General features: G+C 32.6%; 1 protein-coding gene across 1 annotated transcript in view; it reads left to right on the top strand.

Moving 5' to 3' along the window:
- The window catches only part of HCN1 (hyperpolarization activated cyclic nucleotide gated potassium channel 1), a 315929-nt gene that overhangs the window by 15088 nt on the left and 276599 nt on the right, over positions 1–24242 (top strand). The window lies entirely within an intron of this gene.

Raw genomic sequence — 24242 nt, forward strand, 5'->3', positions numbered from 1 at the left:
GGTGTTATTTTGTTTATTTGTTTTTGCAAAAAAAAAAATTACTGGGGTAAAATTATTTCTAAATTTTAACATTTTAATCTTAATAGTCTATCATTACACTGTTGTGACTCCAGAAAGCAAAAAGTATTTTCAGGCTTGTTGCAAAAGTCATTCAAGTTGATAATTATCTCAGAACTGTGTACTTAAAAGAGAGAAAACTCCATTGGAAAATAGCAAAGAAATTTACTTATTGACTGAAATATGGACTGTCTGTATCTCTTTCCTATCTAAAATGAAGCTAATTTATATTCCTTCTGTATCAACAAATCATGTTGGAAAGAGAGAGAAAAGCTCTTAACCTACTTTTGTCTTCAGTTTTTAACTTTATCATGCTTGTTAATTGCCTGGGTGTCCTTTAACCATCTATTTCCATGATTCTTTCCCAGAGGCTTGGTTTAATTTTAAAAGTGCAGTGTATTCAGCCCTAATTATGTGAGAGCTCACTTCAGGCAAACAGCAAGAGAAAAGAATGACCAAAATGTGTTCTTAAATCAGTGCCACGGATACGATATACAAGCACATCGCTGTAAACTAATAACTAGGAAACACAACCGGATAAGGTAACACTTGGAAGCTAGCGATGTTTGAAAATAGGATTTCTTCCTGTTACCTTACTACTGTGATTTTTAAAATTTATACTTTTTGAAATTTTCCCTTTTTAATTCTCTTATCAAGTATTAAAACAAGCTGCATACCCACACAGTCTCAAATTCTTTTCATAATAACTTTATCTAAGCTTGAATAAAGTTCACAAAATATGCAATCTGTATGCCTAGCCATACCATTCATTGTTTGTTTGAAAAGCATGCTATTATGTTGACTTAAACGTCCACAATCAATCAAAATTTTATCTGTCACAGTTATTTTTACTTTAATGGAGTAGAAAAGAATTACTGTTGAAATGTTCTAAGTGGTCACCATGGGAAAAGCAGCAGTCAGTGGTTTATTCTACAAAAGGTGATTGGATGCAATATTACCTGATAAGTTTGAACTATATGCCGGACACTGTTCTGAGGGTCTTTACTTATATTGTCTCACCTTATTTATATTGTCCTTACAGCAACACTATAATGGGTACTTTTTGTGTCATGCTATAGCTTAGAAAAACAGATTATGGAGAGCTTAAATTGTCAGACAGCTTCTAAGTGGAGAAGCTGGGATTTGAACTCAGGGATCTGGCTCAGGGCCCATGATTTTAACCACAATATCCTTTGTTCGAAGGTGTTCAGTTATATACTGATCCAGCAACTCAGTCTTTTTCTCTGACTTAAAAAATATATATATACCGATAGAATTTATATATTATTTTCCTGTCTATAAGAATTTTAGTTATTTAGCTCATAGTCTTGAGTTGGTAGTGGTGCCCCATTAACCAAATATTGGAAGCTAAATATTGGACAGTAAAGAGTTAGGAGTAATAATTGAATTGTTCTTGTCTAAGCAGACAAATAAAATGAAGATAAAACTACAAAGATTTCTTTTAACTCTACCTATGTTTAATACTCTAGAAAATGTAAGAACCAGTGAAAACAATTCTATTTCCTAAAAACACTTTAAACTTTTTTTCATTATATTTTTTCCGTATTCTTTTAAATGATGGTGCTTACTTACCAAAATAAACAGACTATTAAGTGAAAATAGTAATGAAGAGGTGTACTTATAATAAAAGCATTGGAAGGTGTGTGTAAATAAAAAAGCTGTAAAACTTTGGCTGCAGATATTATTGAAGGAGATATAGCTATTTTTCAAAATCGTCAATGTTTGTCATTAGGTTACGCTCTACTACCGTATAAATGTTACATATTACATATTTTATAATTTGTGTTTGTTAATAATAATGGATTACAGTTGCTTGGGAAAATTTAAGAGGGTTATGTTAGACTTATGTTAGGCAGCTAAGTAAGAAAGGCATGAAACAACATATAAGGTGTTATGTGGCAGATGCCCAAGAAATTTTCCCCAAACTACAGTTCTGTTGTACCTCTGAGATCACCCTGTCTGGTTTCTTGAGATCTGATATGGTATCACTGTATCACTGCATTTAGAAACAATTATTTCATAACTTATCATTACTTATTGGGAGTGTATACCTATAGAAATAGCTTGAGGAAACTAAATTCCAAATGAACTAGAATTAAAAAAAAACCATACTTGAGAATTAGGGAAATTCATGTTGAAACTTAGATTTTTAAAAATAGAGCTAATTTTAAATTCTTAGGAAAATGAGGTAGATGATGTCATCACCAATCTTCAATATCAGAACTTCTTGTAATAACAGATAATGCAAAAATGCATTATATCATTTTTTTCTCTTTAATTTAGGTAAATTTAACTTCTGTCTCTGTAAGAAACATGCTCAAAACACTTTAAACAACATGAAATGAAACAAACCCTTGGCTCTCAGTTATTTTTGCTACTTCTATAGTCTATCTTTTAACTTTACAGACTTTTCAAAAGAGAAATTTATATTTACACTCTCTTTCTTGCTTATTACTCCTAAACCCTACATTACCTGATTTTTCATTTGAGCAGTATTATGAAAAAAACAACCAACCAACCAACCAACCAACCTGTCAAACAATGAACTAACCAACCTACTAACCAAGAAATCTTGCAAATGTCTTTTAATGTCCTGTTTCTAAATCTAGTAAACACTTTCTAGACCTTATTTAACTTGAACACTAAGTGGCACTTGAATCTGCTTCTTGACTTCTCTGACCCTTCTCACCTCTGATTATCTTCTTATATCTTGCCCACTGCTTCTTTAAGTCCCTATCAATACCCCTTAGCTAAAATGGTCTTGGTTTTCAAGGTCTAGCTTTAAGACCTCTTCTCTCCTCACTGTACATATTCTCCTTGGGAAATGTTATTTATTACCATGTCTTGAACTGTCACTACCACCATGCTCATGATTCCCTGATCTGTTTCAGCTCAAGCCATACTCTTTTGCACCCGACTACATGTTCAACTACCCCTTTGATTTATTATGTCAATTTTGACCTTACCTGATGGCCAAATATATACTCCAGCTTATGTTTCTCTAAGGACTGAGTGATTAACAATGGTACTTAACCCTAAATTTCATTATTATCCTAGACTCCTTCTTCTCTGGCTCTCAGTCTGGTGCATGTACACACACACACAAGCACACTTCCTAAATATCTCCTGAATCAGTCTCCTTTTGTCCATCATCACTACCATCAATCAGCTCCTCTTCCTCTCTTATTCTTCTATTATATCTCATCTGTTGACTTCTAAAATGACTCCACTTTTGTCTTCCAAACTAACACCATGTTGTTCCTACTACACTTTGCTTGTCAACATACATACAGTGGTCTTTTGTGTATCTCTATTTTTTTCACATTTTCCAACTATTAAATATGTGTTTAAGGACAAAACCAAATTAAAAGAGAAATAGCTTTATCTAGTTTTCTATTCTTTGGAGTTAGGCAGAGAAAGAGGGCTGGGTTACAGAGTTAAACTAGAGATAATAATCCAGAGCCAGACGATTTGTAATGTAATTCAAAAGGAAGGGCTCTGAGAAATTCTCTGAGACTTCTCAGCTATGTAATATAATTTAATACTGATTTATGAATCACTTAATATGTGCTAGCCACTAAGCTAGACCCAGGATGGAGCATTGAAGAAGGCAGACATCACTCCCGATTGTTCTGAGCTTACAATCTTATATGAAAGAAATGAATTAAACCAGTAATGATCACTGTTAACAAAGGAAAACTACCGGGTAATATAGGGAAGGATAGAGCTAGGGATTTAATTCAGAGGATTAAGAAAACCCTCTGTAAAAATGTGACAATTGGATTTAGAATTCAAAGACAAATAATAATTAACTAAGTAAACCAGTAGTTTAAGGTGTGGGTGAGGATAAACTAAAAACCTGACAAATGACACTTGCAAAGAAGCAATTCCTGGTAACATTTTGAGTTATTTCCCTCAAGTATTAGTTGGATAGATAAGATAGATAGACTGATAGACAGACAGGCAGACAGATAATAGCTAAGTACCTCTCAAGGATCATCCTGCATGTTTATTTCTCCTATAATATACCATCACAGCCTTTGCCTGTTTTCCCTCTGGCATGATTGTATTTGAATATATTCTCAGATTTCCCATAAATCTTTCAATACATAAATGGCCATTCCTTTACTTTGCATTCCCTTGGGATTTATTTATAATTCATAATCCATTATCTTGAGACAGTATACTTTTTTTTTTTTTTTTTTGGTTATTTTAGCTATTCTGTCCTTCCCTCTATTTTTTTTTCAAATTTTTTCCAGAGTGTTTATGTCTTCTACCTCATTTTGGTTTTGTTCCCTCCCCTACTATTATCTGAGAGGCCTGAATATCCTGTTGTAAGATATGTTCAAACATAACTTACTCTAAACATGGTAGAATTTTTCTTCTGACTTTTTTATGTAGAAAAACAAATCAAAAGAATTATTTTAATAGCGCAGTTATAGTTTCACTTTATTTTTATATGACTTTTAATATATATTATTGCTAAATAAATTATATTTATATATTATATATATTTATCTATATAGAGAGACAGATTCGTGCGTGTGTGAGTATTTTTTTAGAACAAGTTATACTTGTATTATTCTTTATGTAATAATATGAAACATTTTAAAAATCTGGTTGTTTTCCTGCAGATTTCATAGACAATCTGACTAATACTATTAACAATACAGATCGTACTGGAAAAGCTAAGTGATAAAGTATATATAAATTTTGAAATAAAGTCATACCTCAAGAAACGAATCCTAGAATAAAGGTTATGCGTATAGAGTCCAACCGTGTTAAAATATTCACACATGTACACACATACTTTATAAGTCATGTGAACAGGGAGGCGTACACACAACTGCAGAGAAGAGTGCCCAGGTCATGGCCAGCAGGGCTGAGTGTAGGAACAATCGTGAAGTCTGAATAATCTAGTCTGCTTGCTAGCCTTTTTATACAGTATTTTCTCTTTTCATTCATGAGCCTATTTCCCATTAAAACAGGAAAGCGTCTGACATCAACCATTATTAATAGTATTCAGATTTAAATATATGTACACTGAAGTGACTTCATCTTATTTTTGTACTTATGTTTTCATATCTAATGATAGAAAAAAAGAATTGTTCACAATGGAGAGAAGTGAGCAAATTTCTCTGATATACGTAGCTGATGGGAGCTGTACAGAGATGACCCTTAAATCATATTAGGCTTATGTGGCTCTTCCTGAAGGGAAAGCTGATTTAATACTTTGGAATGATCTAGGGAAAGGTCAAAAGCTACAGTTGAATATGACAAATGAGGCCAAGGTTGAGGAATATAAATTTGTAGTGCCATCCTTGGCGTGGTTGTATGATTTTTCTCTAACTGTTCAGCATCTCTGTGTATACAGAGAAAATTCAGTTTGTAGCCTAGACCCATATTTAGGCCTGCTTGGTAGATGTGTTTAAATGAAGGCTCACTAGTGACACAGTAGACTAGAGAGTGAATGCTCTAGGTGTTCCACACTGAGATTTAGTGTGTTTGGGAAAAGAATAGACAAAAATGGTTTGAATGAATGGGTATTAGATATAGTGTCACTAAGCAAATAAAGTGAGAGAGAGGACATGGCTGGCCTAAGATATCTTGAGACAAAAGTTGATTTAATGCCACATCTGGATCAGGAGCAAAGCTAGCATCAGACTTCGTATTATAAGGGCGCTGCAAATTATATGAAAATATGTGGAAGTATGTGGATATATGTTATAAAATTTAGAGTAGTTGTGAGACTACTGATTTCAGAAAGGTTACCTAATCATATTTTTCAGGACATTATATTGCCATCTCTTTATATTTTCTGAGTAGTGATAATTATTTGAGAATTTTGGAGTTCTGTGCCACCTACATGCTACATATAGTGCCTATTATGTCTACACATCTCTTACTGAAAGTGTATTCATTCTGTAGTTTCTGATTTTCAATCCCTTAAATATTTTTAATCATACTTTAAAATATATTAAGAAGACATTCAGTTTCCATAGTGAAAAATCTTGTCAATTTGTAACATCATTTTCTGATTTATGTGTAATACTAAAATACACTTAATGTTAAATTAATTCTAAGAAGTGGAAGAGGACACAAAAATTAAATCATATCTAATAAAAATGCATTGCTATTAGTTCTGCTATAAGGCACAAAATGTTCACTATTTCAGTTTTGCAAAACTTTGAGTTCATAAGGTAAACCTAACATAAAATCATGAACATATATTATAAATAATGTAGATGGAAATACTCAGTGAAGAAGTGAATTCTTTATAGAATGTATGTTTTCCTCTTTTTTATCCATTATTCTTTTATTGAACGGTTTTAATAATTTCCTACTCAGAATTCTGTGACACTTAAAAATTACAGATCTCTAAGTTCTCCTCATAAAATAGTTTTAAATGACCAAATTCTAACTGGAGATATTTTTAATTTTTTAGTATTTATCTCAAAAAGCTAATTTATGTAACTCATAACAAGCACCTTCATTTAAGGCAAACTTGTATATATGTATAAACTAAAATTCAATGAAAATTAGCATTTTAATATTAAAATTTAAAGCATAGCTATCTTATGGAGAGCTTAGTACTATACCTAAAGGTTTTTATTTATTATTTAAATATCTTGGTTGTTTCATCAAAGAGAAAAACATGATTTTTCGCTAAACACTAAAAGAAAAAATCACTGAAAATATGAAAGTAAATAATGGAAAATAATTTGAGGGAATATCAATGTTAGTATCTGAAGTTGTATGAAATAAAAGTTACTAAACTGATTCTGCTGTGTCTTTCTCTTGGTAGAGAGCATAAGGTCAAGTTTGTGGCGGTTGCCTAAGGGTCTATTTTAGAACGTCTTATCAGTTGGTTGTAGCTATAGAAAACTTTATTTGAAGACAAACACATTTCACTATCACCTCTAACCTTCCACTTGTGATGCTGATATAAGCAAAGAATTGTGCTACTTAAAAAAGCTACTAATGACTAGGGGATGCTTGGGTGGAATTTGCAAAGATAACCTAAAGAGCTCCAAATGACCATGACAGAATGAGTTGAGCAACAAATAAATAAAGTAGTATTGAATTATAACCCAAAGTATAAAGTAAGTATCCACGAGTCCATGATGATGTAAGTAAATAACCAAATCAATAAATAAATGGGAAAGAGATAAATCTCTCTGCCAAAGAATTCTAAATAAACTACTCAACTCTGAAGGAAGTACACTGTAAATCTCCATTCTTTAACTCTGGGGTGTCATTAGTGGGATTTTTCAAGGAAAGAGTAAAAATAGGAATAACTTTAGGGTTGAGAAATCCGACCAATGCTACTCTGCCCAGATGACCAAGATCAGCTGTGATGTCATGTTGCTTGCTATGAACTCTTGACATGATGTCATCTCTGTCTCTGTGATCTTCCTCCCCAAGTGCATAGCCCATCTAATCAGAAGGAAAACATTAGACAAATCTAAATTTTGAGGGCTATTTTATAAAATACCTGACTCATACTCTGCAAATGTCAAGATTATTAAAATCAAGAATTGTATGAAATACTGTCACAACCAAGAGGAGCCGAGACATGACAACTAAATGGTGATGTGGTATCCTGGAGAGGATCTCGGAACAGGAAAAGGACATTAGGTAAAAAGTAGGGACATATGAATAAAGTATAGGTCAATATTGGTTCAATACTTATGACTAATGTAAGGTATAAAAATAGGGGAAACTGGATTTGGGGTAAAGAGAGCTCTGTACTACCTTTTTAATTTTCTGTAAATTTAAAATAATTCGGAATCAAGGTTTATTTAAAAAACAAAATAAGCTTTTATCAACTAGAGACTCAGAGACTGTACATAGCAAAAGCTGTAAGCCTCTACAATGAAATAACCTAGCGTTTTGTATAATTTTTTCTTTATTCTTTTGACAGTTTTATCTCTGAATTATTTAATATGCCAACCTTCTGTTCCATACAATTAGACCAAAAGCAGGTACTTTCAAACCAAATAAATCTATTTACTTGAGTCAGATATTTTGACTTAAGTCTTTAACCATTTTTAATTACTTTTAATTCAGTTCTTTTATTCTAAACTGAGTTGATAATATATTTACTGTATCTGTGAATGTATGTCAGTGACACACCTGTGAATACCAGCAACACACTTAATGTAGAGCAGTGTCCTCTGAAAACACACTGACTAGTTAGGCTCACTGAGGCCTAAGGAAGATTTTACTGTCATTTCTAGCTTTTGAAGTTCATGATCATGATGTTAATAATAACATTTAAAAACCCTAAATTCTATAGGTGAGTATAAAATAACTTACATCATTTTTGTACAAATATACAAATAAGTAGGGTAATCTTTGTGCACAGTAGATATGTGGCTCGATAGGATGCTCACATTTAGTTTGAGGCACAAACCTAGTGATTCATATTTTTATGGCATTTTATAACTGCCATAAGTGCATTCCAGTAGTCAAACCAATTTATATCAATAGAGGCAGTATTGAAAAACATATATTCCACAATGATCTCTCTCTATCTCTTTCTTTACCTCTTCCCATCTCCCTGTGACATTTTTGAAATTCAGAAGAGAAAATACTTTTAAATATAGGCTTTAACTGAGGTATTTTAATAGTTACTTGGCACAAACATCTTTTTTATATGGATTATAAATATTAAACCAGCTAGGGGAAAAAAATGTGTTAAGTGTTAAATCATAGTAACTTTGCAAAAAGAAAATCTTTGAGTGTAACAATAGCAGGTTCTTGGCTACCACTGACTCATTTATATGAATGATAACAGCACAGAACCAATGCCAATCTCAAAGATAGTCTTCATATATTTAACTGTAGTATGTAGTGGAACATTTCATTCAAAGTTTTACCTTTCAAAGTGAATATGTATATTGACTTGACTAATTATATGACAACTGGAATTGATTCTGTCTTCATAAATGTTTTTCTGTGTGTAAGTCATCATAAAATATTACACTAATAAAAACTTACTCAACGTGTAAGTATTGAGTTGTAATTATATGCAACCATGTACTAGGTGCTAAGATAGGCTCAAAGGAGAATCTTGAATCTTGGACTTGAATCTTACTCTCAAGAACCTTACAGTCTAGTGGAGGTAAGAGTGTTGAGGGATGAAGCATTTATGTAAGGTGCTTTATTAATAATAAATTATCATACACAATGTCTAATAGTCTAATGTATATTGAAAATGATTTTCTCATAACAAACATTAGGGTTAATGGAAAGAGTGAATACTTCAAGCTAGTAAGTTCCGAAGAGTTAAGGGTAGGCGGTAGCATTTAAGCTAGACTCTCATGAGAGGTAGGATTTGGGTGGTAGAGGTTAAGAGGAAAAAACAGGAGTTTCAAGCACAAGAGTACAATACAAGTGATAACAGAACAGTAGGAAATGGTAGTAGGAGATATTAAGGACAGTGTTTGGAAAATAAATTTGTTTTCTCAAAAATGACTGAGGAATGGGTTGGGTTTTCTAATTGAGAATGCATTTATTTGATGATTAAATATATGTATTGCCACTTTTCAAGGAATTAAAGCATCTAGTATTATATTAAAAATAATTCGCTTGTATGGCTTCGAATAGGGTTATTAAGTTCCTTGTATCATCCATGTATATATATATATATATATATATATATATATATATATATCAGTTACTATTGTAAAGCAAGTGAGATTTGGGAATATTTGTTTGAATCTATTTTATTTTGTGCTGTTTACTTAGCATTTTTAATAAAAAATTATTTTGAAGATCTTATTATGGATAAATACATTGTAATTTGTAGCATTGTAGAATTGTCTGAGTATATGTGTTGCTTATATCCCTCAGAAAAGCATGCATTAAAAGAAGGATTTAATCATTTTCTGGAAAAAAAAATGAGACAATTTTCCTGGTAGATAAATCCTGAGGTGATAGAGCTTATGTTCTATGTAGGTCAAACTTTAGAGAAGTTCATGCTCTTTAGTTACAATATAGTAAATGGAGGCTTCCTTGGATTTCAGTAGTGTAGGGGCCCGATGATTAAACAAACTTTTCCTACTAAAATACATGTCCACAATTATATCATAATCGAATGGAAAATGGTTTCCTGATAGCAGTCTCCATCTTGAGAACTAATGCTTATGTTTCTTAAGGAAAATGTACTGTTGTGTTTATAAGCTTTGGGAATAACGTCTAGAAGCAGCCCAGGGCCTAACTTAGGAATTAAAATTCTCTCCTAGTTTCCATGATTTAACTAAAAAATATATGGAAGGTGATGGATTTAGAATGTATCAATTAACTTTTTTTCAAGGAAAAAAAAAAAAACAGTTCCAGTAAGCATAATTTGAAGATTAAGGGTGTTTTTCTTTTTTCTTCAAGTTTCTAAATTTGCCTTTCTTACTTTTTCTTTAGTTTGTGTGGACTGAATACATCACACTTATGATTCAAAGCAAATTTCTCTGCTTTGGTCTCTACTTTGGAAATGTCCCATTTCCCCTTCCTCATCTACAATTATATTTCCCATGTTTTTATTCTTTATATTAACTTGTGATTAACAGTTTCTATATAATCAGCTTTAAAAATGTAATCAGATTTCTCCTATTCTTGAAAATAGGAAACTAATATATACCTTTCCTCACCCTAATCACAGAGGGAGATGGGGAACACTACAAAGTTATCTAAATAAATAAAAGAATAAACAACTTGCAATTTTTCTTCGTACAGCTATACTACCATCATTTTTGTAATGGTAACCTATCTTTGCACGATCAATTAAAAAATTTATTTCCCACCACCATTTCTCAAATCTTGAGCATCATTTCTTATACCTATTTCCTGCTTTTATCCGTGCTTCTCTAACCCTGAACTTTCTGCTCTCTGTCATTAATCTTTATTCCTTCTATACTCACTACTCATCATCTCTACTCACAATTCCTAAACCAACACCTACACTCCTGACCCCTAGTCCTTTTATTCTTTAGACTACTTTTTTTTTTTTTCCAACTGAAGCAGAACAGTTTCACCTCTGTGTTCTTCCAGCCTCCTCAAAATGAACATGTCTGAAAGTGAATCAAATCTTACCATAAAACCAGATATTCTTAATTACCCATTTCTGTACTGGGCATCACCCTTAACACCTTTCGTTTCTATTTTTAGGTTGGAAATCATAGAATAATCATTTTCCCTTTTCATCCTTCTTTCTATTTCTGCATTAGATATTGTCACAAAGTAGAACTTTCCCCCTTTTTCTTCTTTATTCCCAATGTCTCCAAGTCAGACCCTCATCATCCGCTTAATCCTACTGTAACCTTCTTTTAGCTGTACTCACTTTCCATTTTAATTTGCCATTTACACTGATTTCAAAACAATTTTACAAAAGAAAAGAGTCGTATTTCATTATGCCACTCAGTTATTCAAGAATTTCCAAACCTTCCTATTGTATTCCATATTGACTCCAAAAATCTTTTGCCTACTTTTAAATTACTTTGTAATGGAACTCCATTGTACCTGTTCCTCCCCATTTCTAGTTTCTCTCCAGAATTCACTCTTTGCTCTGCAAGGATTGATTTCTGCCTGGCCTTTCAAATATTTCCATACTTCTTCACATATTGGTATATTGTATTCCTTTGCCTCTTTCATTTTGCCTGTTCAAATTTCACCTGTAAGATCTAGCTTCATCAGCCCCTCCTTCTCTCTCCCTTCCAGGCAGTCATGCTTCCTTTTTTGCCTTCAGCTGAATATTTAGGAAATTATCACAAAACTTGGTAGTAATTATTGGCTGGTCTAGGAAAATTAACCGGCTATGTCTTATGGAAGAGAAACTAGAAACTGAAAATGTGAAAGTTTTGGGAGTAGATGTGGGGAAGGTTAGGCATTCACACCCATTTCATCACTCGTTTTACTTCTACGCATCTTATTCTTAAACTAGCATCACTGCTTATGATCTTCTTGTTGGGTAAAGAACTAAACCATGCACATAAAAATGAATTTAGTTTTTATATGCATTTTATGTGAAAACAATATTAAAGCTTTTAGAAAATTTAGATAATCAATATGCACATTTTCGAGATTTGGCTGATGCAATAGCTATTGAAGTATCTATAGTAACACATGTAAGAAATTATATTTTCAGTCCAAATGTTTATCCATAATTTTTAAAAATTGAGTTACTTTTTTAAGTCAAGCTTCTGCAGTTTGAGCTCATGTTTTTCAGTGAATACATCGATTCTAGATAACTCTTGGGCTAGGCAGAAAACAGTAGCATCATCAATAACCAAAACTCTCTATTCACCTTGAAGCATTCAACATTCTAAGTGAATCATGTGATTTTTCCAAGGCCTGCATGCTAATTAATTCATTTAATCATTCATCAATATAACAAATATATTTAGAGCACCTGTTATCTGCCAGGAATAAGTCAGATGCTGAAGATATAGTCTCTGTTTCTACTCCCTCTGAGCCTTTCCAAATCCTTTTTTTTTCGTCTTAAATGTTCTCTTTAGCCACAGCATCATCATCTATTAAAATCCATGGACCAGTTAAGTGTCACTTCTCTGAAGCTTCTTCCAGTCTCGCAAGCTAACTAGTTTCCCTCTCCTGGATTTCTTTGTTTATGTTCTGTTAGTTACCATCCAAATTGACCATGTTGTTCCTCGTATTTTCATCATTCTCATACATCTTGCACTTGTCTTGATGTCTTGCAAAGTAAAAAAGATCAAAAATGTTATCGAATTGAAATATAGTTTCATTGGATTGAATTATAAAACATGCCACACCAATACTATATTTAGATACATTGTTCAAACAACATTTTGCACTGACCCATATAATTGTGTGATGACTAGTCCTTCTTTGGCTCAGGTTATTGAAATCAAGCCTAATGACAGACTTATGCAAATATATATTTCTTTCTAAAGTGAATCTTATGAAATATTCAATTTTCATATTAGAAAAACTAAACTATGACACTGCCACACCACTATCTTTTCTCTGAGAAATTTCCGTCTCAGCCACAGTTCCTAGTTCATATTCTTGTTGCCCAAGAGTAGACTTGGCTAATGACTTTCACTTTGACTCTTTCCAACTTTCTGTCTATAATTTCTCTCTTGGAGGACTCATGTTTCCCCACAGTTTTAGTTTTTAAACCTGTACAAAGCCTTCTGTAGTAGTTTTCCTAAGCACTGGCATCACTTTTAAGTTCTAGACTATTACAGTTCTAACTGCCTTCTGTCATGAATGTGAAACATGTAAAACATTATATCCAAAATTAAATTTATAATCTTCTCTACGTTTACTCCCCAGACTTTCACATTTTTAGTTTCTAGTTTTTCTTCCATAAGGCGCAGGCGCTTCATCTGACTCCTTCGACTTCCTTCTCCCGCATCTTAACTAGTGTTCCCTCTCACAAAGTTCTTTACTCTGTATTCTCTTCTCTGCCTTCCCCACATTAGTTTCATATTAAATTTCTTAAAAATTACTTTATTCTATTAGCTTTTTGCTCTGATACACAAATAGTTTCTACAAAGTAAAACTCTTCAATTTAAGAAGGTTGTTGGAGTCTTCCTAGGTTCATTTTCTGCAAGGAAAGGATAGAGATTCAGAGGGAGGTGATTTTTCTCATGAGTGTAAGGTGTAGATAATACTAAATGTTAGAAGTTTAGCATTTCTGCATTTGATCTAGTCGTCTTTCAATTATGTCATGCTGATTATTCTTAAGAAGCTTTTTTAAAATTAGGAAATTAGTTTTCGTCAGTGAGAAACACAAATATGTCTAAAAACATAATAACAGCAGACCACTGTTTTGGCTTAAATACATAACTATTATTTTTCTCTAAAATTGTTTTAAAAGGAAAAGCAATTAAGTTAGAAAATTAATTAAACAAAATGCCAGCATTATGCTTATTAAATAAGACTCCTGCTACTTAGTAAAATGCTTGCATACCTGCTAATACCCATAATGGTTAATAAAAAAACAGTTGGGTTTTCATCTAAGACCAAATTATGGATCTACTAGTTAAAATATTTATGCATTATGCAACAGTAAATATTTAGAGTAGAACCAGAGATAAATATGGAATTTTGCATTTGTGACTTTCTATTTTGACAATTAATACTAATTATTTTCTATCAATCACTCCTATGCACATAAGGAAAATTGTGCTTATGGCTATGGCATAAAAAAGTGTGTGTGTGTATGTGTATGTGTGTGTAAAATACAAATAAATACAAATCAAAATAAATACAATGCGTGACATTAGAATGGAAAGAAACTTGGGTTAGTTACTAGACAGTCTGGTTTCAAGTCTTATATACCACTAACAAGGCAAGTAATCTTGGCTAAGTCACATGCCATTTTGTTTCAGATTTCCCATATGTAAACATAGAACTAAAGTCTCACAGAACGGTTAAGAAAATACAATAAACATGATTACTGTGAGAATACTTTATGAATACTAGGTTGTTTTATAGAGATTGGGAAATAGCTATTGTCTGACCAACTACAGCATCATAGTAGTTGGACGACTAAATTGAGTAGTAACAAAATAGAGCTGTAAAGTCAATTCACTTTACAACTATTAGTTGTATTTATTTCTAGAATTTACTCAAGTTATATTTTAGAGTCTCTTAGAATGTTTAGGTTGATAACTTACAGAACTTTTCATATTGATCCTAGGTATGATTTTTTTTCAGTGCATATTTTGCAATTTAATGTGATATAAATTTGTTAATGGCATCAGTCTCTGATAATACTTTTCCAGAACCCATAGTATGCTTGATACTGTACTAGTATATAAAATATATCAACTCATTATTTTTCTTGCAATCTTTTGAAAACCCAATAGTTTTCATTGTGAAAGAGTTTGTTATTCTACAGTAACATCTATTTGTATCTATTCTATTTTATTATCTATTTGTATCTAATATCTATTATGTTCTATAATTATTTCTTTTAAAGTCTGACATAATTTTCACTCAAAGGAGGAGTAGTATAAGACAAACGTGTATGAAACAAATAGTCTTCCCTTGGATGCCTGTTTTGCAGGAATATGAGAATGGCACTTTCTACCCAACCAGGACCAGCTCGGGTTTCTGGGCAGGTTGTAGGCCGAACAATCCTTGGGCTCTGACATTAAGACAAACTACTAGGTCACATGAGGGGCCATGACATTTCAACAATATCCCTCCAAGTATTTGTACTGCCCCGTCTGAGGCTTGGTTCTTGAAAGCCATTGGGATTTGTAGGACCAGCTAGTTGGCTTTTCCTCTACCTTCTTACTATGTTAGTTAAACTAAGTCCCTGTTTACTTTTAACAATGTGTGGAATCTGCTTACATTTGTTCAGAGCTTTAATCTAGACAAGTTTTATGTATTCAGCTTTTTAAGTCTTTCCTCACAAGTTAAGCTTTCCATTTCTTTAATCCTCTCCCCGTTACCCCTTTTCTTTTCTAGGCATCTTCCAACTTGTCTACATTTTCATAAAATATTCAAGTGACAGATACTTGTAGACTGAGATTATAATACAGTGCCTTTACTCTTCAAAGCCCTGAGTATTCATGCATTTATTTATTCAGTAGATATTTAGAGAGTTCACTCCAGCTGTAGGCACTGTAATTGACAATGAGGATATAATGGAAAGCAGAAGTAGATGTGGTTTCTGACTATAATACATCCACTGTAGTTGGAGACGTAGACCTTAAAAATTGTTAATGTACATTTAAAATACAAAACATTATTTTCGTGTATGAAGGAAAAGCCAAAGTACTTAACGGACTATATGGCTAGAAGTCATTTCTTCATTCAGACTGTGAATACTTCCATGTGCACGGTGTTGTTGCAGGTCTCCTTGGAATGCAGTAGAGCGAGACATGGTCATCGCCCTTCTGAAATACCAATGGATGGCTTCTGAGAGTTATGCATGCCCAAATGTTTTTCGTAATCTCGTATGAAGTGTGAATAAGTATCTTTAGGATACGTAGACATTTTTTTTTTTATTGACCAAAAATCAAAACTCTAAGTAAAAGCAGTGTGCTGGCAAAGGAAATAGTTTTACTTCAAATCTTCCTAAATCCTTTTCCCACTGCCAGTTTGCCACCCCCTCAGTCCCACCCAAAAAAACATGTTGAAGATACCACTGCATATACCTGGATTAGGCTTAATACATTCTAATCACACACTTGTTTTTCTACAGAACCTATGTGGCACACAGACTTTAGAATGTATTAAGATAAAGATTAGAGACCTTGGGACTATGCCAGAACTGCTTATCCACTTGAGGATGGAGAAGGTAAAGAAGAGAAGAATGGGGTGAAATGTATTTCAAACAGTGTCAAGGAGCGGTTGTACAGAAGAAATTAAGAAAAGGATGTGTGCAGTGGACATAATTAGATTATCCTGTCTAAAGCTCTGTGATCAGGTTGAGGATTAGTGAGAGAAAAGGTCAGAGGGATTGGGTAAGAATGTAAATTAAGACATTTACATCAATTTTACATTGCCAACAGTTTTGGCATGATTTCATTCTCATAAACATATTCTGCAGGTTGATACTATCTTTTAATCTTTTATGTTATGTAACACCATATGGCTTTTGAAATAATGATGTTTGAGTTAGTAATCTCAAAACATAACAAAATAATTATTTCAAGAAGTACTGTCTTTTGAGACATATATAAGATCATATATGAGTCCTTTTTTTTTTCAATTATCTCTTTGGTACCAAGAAAATTCTGAGATTTTATTTCTTTATAAGTAGTCTGTTTTTTTTTTTTTAATTTGGTTTTTTAGCTGTTAAAGAAACCAATCCCACAATGTGTCACTTACATGAAGGTGGAAGCTATATTTCTTAAAAATGAACTGAAGTGTACAAATCACAAAATACTCTTACAGAACTTAGTAAATGTATGATTAGTTTAAAATTTTTCTGCAAGTCACTAGGCTACATAGAAAAGCACATGTAACTTCCACCTATTAATAGAATTCAGTTATCTTCTGAGCAGCATCTTATTGTGAATATGTTTTCTCTTGAAGCAAAAAAAAATGTTTAATAAATGCCACTGAATAAAATAAGAAAGGATGAAAGAAGAAAGGTCAAACATATTTTTAATTACAGCAAAGCAGAAACATATATATATATATATGTATGTATGGTATGTATGTTTGAACTATATATTTTCATTACAGCTAAGCAGAAACATGTATATATATTTATATATGTTTGAACTATGTATTTGTGTGTGTGTGTGTGTGTGTGTGTGTGTGTGTGTAAAAGTTCTTGGGGACCGAAGTGAATCGAAATGTGTATTCATTTGATTCATTTGTAGGTGACTGAAAAATTCTCATTGTACTGGCAGTTCTGCTTAAAATATCCCCTAGTGTTTGTGTGAATTCTCAAGCAATTAAAGAAACTTGATTCTCAATTCTTCAATATTCCACAGCAAATGTAACTTTGCCCGCATACCCTCGACACTTGTTACAGACCTAGGAACTTCTGCTGCTGGTAGAAGCATTTTCTTTCTTGACACATCACCCATTCTGCTCCTCAGATAACATGTAGCTACTAGTGCATGAAAACCTCAGTGTAATTCAAGAATGAAGTAACAGCTTTAAGTATTTTTGTTTTAGGGAAAAATAAACATGAACTAAATGGAAATGGTATTTCGATTTATCAATGTATACCCTAAAATCTATGGAAATGAATAATCTTTAACTTCAAAAGTCTACTGTTAAAATTAAAAAGTAGATATTGATTATTTTAAAAAAGTATTGTAAAGAAAAAACATGGTACTAAAAACTTTATAACTATAAGCAGAACTTCTTTTAATTGAGATTTTATTTGAACTCGTTCTTGTCTGTTCTTTATCATGATCCATTACTTTAAATGGGAAGACAAGGGTTTAAAATACGTGCAGAGAAAAAACTTGATGTAACCTTGGGTTTCTTAAATATCATAACAGCTAATGTATTAACTAAACAAGTATAAACACACCACCAAACCTTTTAACTTTTTACGATGTTTGATATCTTTCTCTTGCTACCTGATGTCTGTTCTCTTAGTATTCCTAGTGGCAGCCCTAGTGGATGCCTAGCAGCAGCCTGGAAACTAGCAAGTTTTAGTGATCAGTGAATGTTTGCAGTAGTGTTGTGTACGCCAAAACAAGTTTTTGTAGTTGTGTAGGTGAACGGTCAACTCACTGCAGTACAAGTCTTCACTTTCCTGGTAAGTTGGAAATTCTCAAGGGCAGAATTTGTATACAATTTATATGTACATGTCTTCAAGTGCTTAGAACAATACTTGATATGTAGAAAATAATCAATACTCATTTGTTGGAATTATTATAATTTAACTATTTGGAGAAAATGCTTGGTATTAACTTTAATTCTTACATTCTAAGTGCTTTCTGCCTTTAGCACATACGAACTTATTTTGGTTTATATACTAGTGAGATATCTTTTCATGGCAAGGCAGAAAGAATTCAGAAATCCTCTTTGAACTAGGCAGTCCCATAGCCTAGTTCTATTTAGAAATGTGTGCTACTTCATCGGCACTGGGACAGATGAGCTATCATATTGATGCTCTGGGAAAGTAAGAAACCTCTCAATACCTCCCATATTGAAAGTCAGAGATTAAAGAGTAGCCATTGAAGGATACCTGCTGCCCTATAGTCTACTCCCCTTCAGAGATTGGACCTTCCATTGTGAAACCAATTGCGTTTAAATTTTTGACAATTACTCAGTGGTAAACCAAATAAAAATATGGAGAAGCTAAGAAGTAGTTTTAGACTGGATTTTTTTGAGTCCAATCTTTAAGTCTAAATTTGAACAGTAGGAGCTATTTTATATATTTTCTACTCACCTTTGATAAATTAAGGATTTTTGTTTTTGTGAAAAATCTATATGTCATCATAAAGGTAGAATACTATAGCATAGATTTACTTAATCCTTGGAGTTCTGCTTCATTCTATATCTTTTGATTAAAGCTGTAGCTGTATGGAAATATATTTTAAGCATGATAATTTGGATAAACATGTTTTGATTCAGTGGAATGAAAGTTGTGGCCTTCATTTGAAGTAAATTTAAATGATGATAATGAAAGTACTCTTGAATGACATCTTTCTTCCTGCCATCCACAGAAAGAAAATTAGAATAGTTTAAAAGTTTGCCTCATATACTATCATCAAGGAGAAATAAAAAAGGCTTGTACCTATTTAATTTTGAAACCATTCAAAAGAACAAATGATCATATGTATTTTAATTAAAATCTTATAATACCGTAATACACCTTCATTAACATAAATATGACTGATTTGAGATTTGATCATTGGGAAATTGGCAGTATTTGTACTGTATTTGCTAAGCAATGTAAGTATAAAGAAAACTGGCATCTAGTTTGGTGAGGAATAAGCACAAAAGCAGTATTTATAGACATTGTTTATTAACCAGTCTTTATTTAACACATTATTATTGACACTAAGTTATGGTAACGTATTTGTTTTTCACTAGTGGGTGCCGGCAAATGCTAGAAATCACATAGAGAAACTGAGTAGGAGTTTAGGGCAGGGAGGAGATAAACTCCAACAGGGCTGGCGATGGGATGAAAGAGGAACTGGCGTTGCAGTTGATCATTGAAGTAATATTCAGAAATGTAGAGTCCGAGTTTGAGTTTTAAGAGAAGTAAATCTCAGACATTTGTTGGGCAATAGCAAAGACAAGGAGTCTGACAAACAGAGCTTTTTTAAAATTTAGCCGAGGACTATGTATGTGCAAAAAGATAAGAATTGGGATACTGTAGAGGATTTTGAATGACTACATTTCCTTTTTCAAGCCATAGGAAAGAAGGGTGGATATAAATAGGAAATAATTTACTGAGGCAAGTAGAAACGGGAAAATTAATAAGAAAAATAATGATATAATAGGAACTTTGTAGAAGATGATGACAATGGAATACATATGAAAAGTCAAATATGGAAATTATTATATTAGAAGAAATGTAAGGCTGGGCAAGTAATCAGATGAACACCAGAGCTGGGCCAACAGAGGAGTCAGGGCTAATTTTAAAGTTTTATGTCTAGTAGCTGACCAAAAGAAAAAAAAAGAAAAAAGCAGCAGCCAGGCTGTAATCAACAGAAATAAAAATGTCACAAGAAATATTTTGAGGTTGTAAGGTTACTTGGTTTGAATTTCTGCCTTTTGAGATGGCTGCTCCACTGGGGCATTCAGAGGCCACTAACTATGCAGGATGTCATTAGAAATTCATAACTCCATCTCATAGATTAAGATCAGTGATAGATTTGAGAACCATTTACATTAACATGTTAGTTAAGCCTGTGGAGGTTGGTGAGACCGAAGGAGAGAGTTAAAAGAGGCATGAAAAGTTGGTCGAAGTGGTCACATAGAATACCTATTTTAATGGTGAAAAAGAGGAATCAGGTAAAAGTTGAGGAAGATAAATTTCTGCTAACATATAAATGTGAGTGAGGAACTACAAAAACACAAAATCATGGAAACCAAAGATTTTGGAGTTTCAAGTAGGAGGAGTAAACAGTTAAAGTTATGAAACGCCACAAACAAGAATATATGGAGCAATATAAGGCCATTGGTATTGGTAGTTGGAAGATTAATACATGATGAGAAATGCAGTTACAGACGATGGGGGAAGAGAAAAACATGTTTACTTTTGCCTGGATTGGTACAGATCTTAATACCTTCATATGGATTAAATTTCTATCCCATTAACTCATTTTAATAAATAAGATTAGCTATAACAGAATGTATCTGTTACCCATCTCATATTCTCATTGGGTAAATTGCTATATTTACAGGAAAGCATCTAAATGTTTTCAAATATGGTTTAACCTAGTTTTATCTATGTTAGGTTAAACTTTCCCACGATTGAAATCTTAGCAAGATTATAATGTATTATGAAATCTAGCTTATTTTCACTTCAAATTGCCTATGTTTGCTGGTATCTTCACTCCCCACCCTCCATAAACAATGAATTTGTCCTTATGAGATGCCAAGGCATTAGACTAAGTAACAGATCTGACTGAGGAAACTTCATTTAATGCTTAGGAAAAAGGCATATATCCTATAACACTTCAACCCCAGTGTGAGTATTCTGTGTGTAAAAAGTTTATAAGGTGATGAAGAATGTCTGAGAACCCATCAGATCAAAGTCCAGATATTAGTTACCGAGAACTGGCAAGGTGAATTGCCACCGGTGGTACTAGGATGAGGACATAGCATTTAAAAGAAAGGATTTCATGTTATTTTTCAAGAGATACATGCCTAGTAACTGGACTCTTAATTGAACTTCCAAAAAATGAGTTTGTTTTATATAATTTTTAAAACATAATTGCAAGGACTATGTCTTTTATAAAAAGCAAAACCAGTTGGACGTTTAGTTATTTACTTTTAGATCAAAACCTATGCTCAATTTATGGTTAATATCTAAAAATATAATTTTTAGGAGTGAGTCCTAAGTGTCAGTAATGGACAGGTTTGTCACATCCTTTGACTTTAGCCATAGTTGAAACAGTAGCTTTGTATAAACCTGGTACCATTTCAGGCTTTAACCAGAAGTCCTTTCCTCCATTCTATTTAATTACAAATATTTATTTTGTCAGATAGAGGGAAAAATAGAACCTTTTAGTCAAGATTTAGAGAGAAAATTGAAAGGCAACACCTCCAGTAGAGAAATATGGCAATTGTTTAAAGCTAGTTAAGGCTTTCCTTTAGAAATGTCAGACATGAGATTATTTCAAATAGAGCAGATGTCATAAGATGGCAAGGAAACCTGGGAGACAGTGGGAATTCTTGTTAGGGAACCAGGGATTGTCTTCATTTACCACAAGCTTTTGCAAGTGGGTAGAAAGAAAGAAACATAACTAAATTTTGAATTATTCATAGTTTAATATCATGGACTACACTGTAAAGTGCCATTTTTTCTGCTCTAAACTTATTGAGAGAAAATAGATTCTTAATACAAAAAATAATTTGTCTATGAAAAGTATTTTATTAGTAATTAAAATTATCATAGTTATTAGCGATATATTAATTATAATTGAAATACTATTTTATTTTGTCTGTCTACTCAATATAAGGTAAAAATGATTGCCAAGACTACCCCTTTCTCAGTGAGTACTCTCTGTTTTGCTGATTTTACAAAGAAAGAAACTTTATATAACAGTTTCTATATGATACACTTTGCATACACCATGTGTGCAGTCCTCCTGCAGAAAAAGTAGTATAAGAAAAATGAAGTTCATGATAGTTAAATACTTTGCTCCAAACCATTCAGCTAGTAGAACTTGGAAGTGAACCCTAGTCTGCCTTCGAAATCCAATCAAGATCTTTTATAGATACTGTCTCTCTAGAGCAGGATGAAAAGGAGGGGGATTTTTTGTAATATACCAAACTAGATGTCAAATTCAAAACTGTTTTCTTTGCAGGTCATCTAAACTAAGAACATAGTCTTAATCTCTTCATTTTCTATTTAATTTATTTTAATGTATTCTATGTCATAAACATCTTCAGTGAGTAAGAATTCAGTGTTATATAAAAGATAAGTGAAGAAATTATTTACTGCATTAATGGCTTTTTGACTTATTAAAAAGAATTCCTTTTAATATCCCCACTGATGTGTAAGTTTCCATTAAAAATTCAATTAATTTATCTTTTTGGCATTAGCTATTTTAGATACTGTCTACAGAAGTTAAACAGAAGACAAGATATGGTTTTGAATTTCAATGAACTTAAATCCAGTAATGATAGAGGAAACAAAGACAAATAATTAGTAATGAAAGCAAAAATAAAATAAGAAAGATACTGAAAATATATATTGTTCTGGGGGCTGTAAAAAAAAATTAAGAAACTCATTACCAGAATGGGATCTGAAGGATAGGTAGAATGCTAGTAGGAAAAAGCATACATAGAATGGAAGTAACTGCATCTCCCATCCGTGCACCTGGATGTGCATGGCAAAGTAAGAGCAAATATTCTCTTGCTTGCAATATTAGGTGCTTGCCATAAAGTATTAAAGAAGAGACTTGTTTTTACTTAACCGAGAGTCATCAATGGTTTTTGACTGGGCAGATTACATGTTAGATAGGTCGCCCTGGGACTGGGGGATTGAATTAATAAGATGACCATAGATAGGGGACTCTTGAGGTGCTGTAAGCAAGAGGGAGCTCTGGCTGGATAGAGAGACAGCAGTAGGAATGGAAAGAAGGACTATGTAACAAAAACAATTCTGTAATAAAATGTACGTGACGTACAAATTGGGAGTTAGGGAAGAGGGAGAGCCAGAGTGTCCCAAGAGAAGTTTTCAGACCAAAGAGCCAAGAAGAGAAACTTGTAGGCAGGTAAGCGAGAGAACCTCGTGAGGTCTGTTTTCAGGAATAAATGCATTGTTTAAAAAACAGAAATTATATCACATTTCTAGAGTTGGTGATAACTGTATTTTCCTCAGCTAGCTAAGGAGCAACTCTATGTTAACCAAAGTATCGTAATATGCAGTCTAGAACAAGATCTGTGTTTATGTCTGTAGAGTCAATGATACTTAAAAAGGAAATTATAAGGTTTAATGGAGCTTCCTATTGATATTGACATAGATTCAGATAGATTCTAATAGATTCAGATCATATTAAATAACAGTAATAAAAAGCTATTATTAACATTATAAACATTATAGCAAAAATAAGGAATGGATCATATTTTATACTTTTCATTACTTTTGACTAAGATAGATAGAATATGATTTTATTTTCTTAAAAAAATCATATTCTATCTTAATGAAAGAAATACAAAGATGTCTATAAAAGTGAGTATTTTTCAATGGGCTTTTGGGTGGTCCTCACAAAAGTGGATTTTTTTTTTTTTTTTTAGTAAGGAAAAGTAAATGAGCACCCAGTAGGTCATCAGCATTGTGTCCATAGTTTGTTACATGCTAGGATCTGTGATTCGTATGTATGATTTCATTTAATCGGTAAAACTCTATACATTTGTTTTTATTGTATTCTTCATTTTACAGATGAGAAAATTTAGTAGTAGAGAATTTAAGTAACTTGTCTCCAAATTAAACAGATGGTAAGAATTTTTGGTTGAAGAGAGCTGCAGTGGGAATCAAAGAGAGCAAATGGATGAATACAATTTATATTTAG

The sequence above is a fragment of the Rousettus aegyptiacus genome, unplaced genomic scaffold (genome assembly GCF_014176215.1).
Source record: "Rousettus aegyptiacus isolate mRouAeg1 unplaced genomic scaffold, mRouAeg1.p scaffold_m13_p_8, whole genome shotgun sequence".
In the NCBI taxonomy this organism is placed as follows: Eukaryota; Metazoa; Chordata; class Mammalia; order Chiroptera; family Pteropodidae; genus Rousettus; species Rousettus aegyptiacus.